The following is a 5000-nucleotide window of genomic DNA, read 5'->3' as shown; positions in this document are numbered from 1 at the left end:
ACACACACACACACACACACACACACACACACACACACAGATGGTACAATGACAACGACAGTGACAAATGTTTTATTGAGGATGAAATGGATAAAGCTGAAAGTTTCTTTTCACCATGCGCTCACACAAAATAGCATGGACAATTGGACATGTATGACCATTTGACAGAGAGAGAGAGAGAGAGAGAGAGAGAGGTGTAAGTAATTGATCATAATTATTACCTTGCAGGTGAAACACATATTTTCATCCTTCATCATATAAGTTTGGCTGTGGTCACACTTGAAGTTTATGCTCGGTGTGAAAATGTAACAAGTAGAACGATGCTGTTTCGTTGAGGCTCTAATTTGTTAATGTGTAACACTTGGACAACGCGTTTCAAACGTAAAATAACAACAAAACAAAACAAAACAAAAAAAACCAAACACACTTTTGTTATCCATTTCTTGTCAGCGTTATCTACTTGTGCCATACGGTTGCTATGCAGTTTTGCACTAGTCATTCTGTTTATGTCGTTCTTGTTTCATTTGCTATCTCTGGGACAATCAGTACTGGGTTGGTTTTCCAACCTGGTCATAGGCCTTTGAACTGAGGGGTTCCCCAAGGATCTGTGCTTGGACCCTTTTGTTTACACTGTATTATCAGCCTCTTTCCAACAAAATTGTTTCTCACCATTATGTTTTTCATGTGCATGTTGACAATACAGAAATTTTTGATAGTCTGACAGTATCAAACCAAACTGTTTTGTTGTTGTTACAACAAATGTTCAAAATTGTGTGTGTGATGTTCAGTCACGGATGAACTGCAGTAAACTTAAGCTCAACACTGACAGGACTGAGGTAATGTCAGTTGGTTCAGCTTCATGTCTTAGTGAGATCGACAGTAACTGTGCAGAAATTAATGGACAAGGAAATTCCATTCAAAATTCTCTTGAATGTCTAGGTGTCTAAATTGATCGGACTCTATATGCAAGTTAACATGTCGTACAGCTTTCTTCGAACAAAAATGGTATCTGTCCGTCCATACCTAACCTAATCTGTGAAAAGCTGAATTCGTTTTTATTATTTTTTTTTATACCTCATTCATATACAGATTCTGCAGTTCCATTTGTTTCCATTGGAAGCGTTCTATATGACAATCAACTTATGTTTCAGACAGTTAAAAGATTGATCAGGAACCTCATTGGCTGTCTGTTGCAATTATACCAGTTGATTAGAAAGTATGTTGTTTAATAGTTTTTACATATACCTACTTGTTATCTTATTCTTTTTAGATGCAAGCTAAGAAAGGGAAGGGAGTGAGGCATGGGTGTGGTTGGGGAGGGGTGGATTGTTTTGGTCTAAGATCACAATTGTGGAGAGACGTTTAGCAAAGGTACGAACCCGAATTAAAGCTGCTTCTGCAACATTAGTCATGTCACGTGTTGACTGATACAGTTCTGCACTTTCTGGAGTTCCCACTGAACGATTAAACAAAGACTTCAGAACAGCGCTGCCAGACTCAGCACGAGAAAATCAAAGTATGCCCTTGTCACTCACTCTCTTGATAAAAGTTGACAGGTTTCCAGCTACGCTCATCACTTAGGTTAAGCCCACAATCCATCGGCACTAGGATGAACCTCTTCCAAAACATCTTTCTTTCATCCACTGTACATACGAGCAATCATGAATTCTCATGACATCTGCTTATCACACACACACACACACACACACACACACACACACACACACACACACACACACACACACTACCGAAGATTCCAAAACGAAAACAAAGATTTTGACGAAAGTGTTTCCAGGTTAAAGCCCCAATTGTTTGGAATTCACTGCGAGGTCACGGCTTAGAACAATGTTCACACAGCTCTTCTTTCACTGAAAGACTGAGTCTCTCTGGACCCCGCCCCCCTTACCCCCTATGCCCCCCCCCACCCCCAACGTGTTTGCGATGGAAGAGGGGAGTGCAGGAGAATGGTTGGTATAAATAATGTGTGACTCTGTGCACGACACTGCCCATTTGTGATACATGTGGAGAAAGTGAAATGTGAGAGTGGGAGAACAAGGGGATTTTTGTTTGATCATCTGCATCATCTTGGCTGATTTCATTTCCTTGATTGTTTTTGCTTTTATTCATAATACATTTTGTGCAGCGTGTTGAGCCTGGATATTTGTGTGTTTTTTTCTGGAATTACGCTACATAAAGATGACCTATTATTATCATTGTTTATTATCTGTTCATATGCGTTGATGATTTTTTACTTGGAATAAATCAAAATGCTATTATTTGGGTTGTTTCTTTAATAATGAGAAATACTTATTGAAAAACTGAAGGAAAGGCGAAACTGAGAGAGTGAGAGACACAGACAGACAGAGAGAGAGAGAGAGAGAGAGAGAGGGGGGGGGGGGGAGAAAGAGGGGGGGGGGAGAAAGAGAGAGGGGGCAGAAGGAGATGGTAGGGCAGGGTGGGACATGGACCATAGGACAGACATAAATGTTACAGTAAACATAGTGGCCTGTTAGGCTGTGTTCAAAATAACTGTCTACTTTCGATTGATTAAAGTTTTGAGCGAGAAGAAAGTAAATTGTCAACAGAGTGCAACATCTTGAAGGGAAACCCCTTTTCAATAACTTCTTTGAGTAAAAAAAAAAAAAAAAAAAAAAAAAAAAAAAGAGAGAGAGAAAAAAAAATCTAAGAGAAATCTATAATAAGTTAAATTTAAATGCAATATTTTTGATAGTGTATTCCGATCCACAAGCATTGATCAAACTACACATAGGTTTCCTTGCAACAACAAGAACTGCAACAAACAGCAAACAAACACCTGAATATGTAGAAAATAAAAGAATTCTGCCGAAAATAAGCGGCAAGAAAGTTGTACCGCAATTTGAAAAGTTCTTGTTCCAACATTTGGCAAATCTATCAGCATGTTCATATGAATTCCACAGCGCAAAAAAGAAAGAAGAAAAAAAAATCAAATGAAGTCCAGAACAATTCTTCTCATTTGAATGTTTGATTTCAAATGTTCTCGTTTGAATTTTGGTCATTGTAGCATTATGTTAAAGATAGAACTGACTGGGAATCTGCACAGAATATAATATCAAATAAGTTGTATGATATCCAGTCGTTTTCGACTATGTCCATCAGAACAGCAGAGGAGGTAGCTACTCGCCTAGAATTTGATTATAGTGATTATAGTGGAGAGTGTCTTGCCCAAGTGACATCCCCTCTCTCTCGGCCAAGACAGTTTTAGTACAGTCGGCGTTGGGATGCTTCCCAGCTGAAGGCCAACTAGCCCCCAAGGCTGGAGCCAGTGGAATTTTGCCTCCTAGTATGAGAGTCGTAGTCTTTCACAAAAGACTAAGCTGTAGATGGTTTCCATTTGCAACGGAGAAACCATTGATAATACAGCTCTCTGCTGTTGGCCCAAATGTAAAATTATGTCAATCTGTGATATAAGCTGAGTGTTGGGCATCGATTAAGTTAGCAGCAGGCTTATTACATACTTTACCATTCTTGCATACTTTGCTATTTCAGCCTAATGCCTGTTTTCAACTGAATGAAACAAACATGTGATTATAAAACTCAATGATGATGGCTTGTGTTTTGGTTCATTTTGATTTTTCCTTTCATTTTTTTTCTTTCTTTCTGTTTTTGATACATATTGTATCCATAATGAGCAAAGTGGCAGAACGGTTAAGACGCTAATCTGCCAATACAGTGACCGTTAGGGTTTGGGTTCGTATCCCGCTCTCGCCCTTTCTCCCAAGTTTGACTGGAAAATCATACTGAGCGTTTAGTCATTTGGATGAGACGATAACTTAGGTCCTGCGCACAGCACGCACATATCACACTGAAAAAGAACCCATTGCAACTGGCAAAATTTTGTAACTGAAAAAATCCACTCTGATGGTTACACAAATATAAAATGGATGCACTCAAGGCTTCACACACACACACACACACACACACACACACACACACACACACACACACACACACACACACACACACACACACACACACACACACAAAAACACACATACACCACACACACACACACACACACACACACACACACACACACACACACACACACACACACACACACACACACAAATTGTACTGAATTCGCACTACATACCCCGTATGTACATCGGCACATACAAGAATGGCCCATCGATTAAAAGAAAACAAAACCCAGTTGGCTGCTTGCTTTTCAGTGTGTGTGTGTGTGTGTGTGTGTGTGTGTGTGTGTGTGTGTGTGTGTGTGTGTGTGTGTGTGTGTGTGTGGTGTGTGTGTGTGTGTGTGTGTGGTGTGTGTGTGTGTGTGTGTGTGTGTGTACACGCGCGCGCGCGTGTGTGTGTGTGTGTGTATCTGTGTTTCAAATCATACATACTCCTTCAGACACGCAAAAACAAACGATCCCAAGTGAAAACTTTACAACAATTTTCTACTTTTCTTTTTCTTTCTCCCCCGTTCCCACTCCCCCCCCCCCCACCCCCCCTCAGTCAGTTCTTGTTCAGGTATTAAGCACTCGTGGATCTCTACACGGTTCTGGAAACGTCAGTATCAGCTGGCTGGAACACACATCACTCAGTGAACGTGGACAGAATAAGGTCAACAACATCTGTGACGAAATACCTGGCGTGGTGGTAGGGGGTTGTTACTAGTACGAAGTAAGAATTGACCATTGTGCTGTAGCGACGGCCTTTATGTGACCTCTCACTGATGTGGTCTTGAGTCGGATACTTGACAGAGTTTGTGTGGCCTGGACTGCTCAAGGAGAGAGCAGTGTATGTTGGCTTTAAAAAAAAAGAAAAAAAAAAGGAAATAAAAAAAAGGCACGGCACTGGCCTTGTACTGTTGTACTGAGTGTCGCCTGTCTCCTCTATTCACAGCCAGCATACTGATATGGTCGGCCCAAAAATTCAGACTGACTTGTGACAGTCAAACATTTACATGGACTGACACACACACACACACAGACACACAGACACACATACAC

This window comes from Babylonia areolata, chromosome 2 (genome assembly GCF_041734735.1).
Source record: "Babylonia areolata isolate BAREFJ2019XMU chromosome 2, ASM4173473v1, whole genome shotgun sequence".
In the NCBI taxonomy this organism is placed as follows: Eukaryota; Metazoa; Mollusca; class Gastropoda; order Neogastropoda; family Buccinidae; genus Babylonia; species Babylonia areolata.
Note: the sequence above shows the minus strand (reverse complement) of the source record.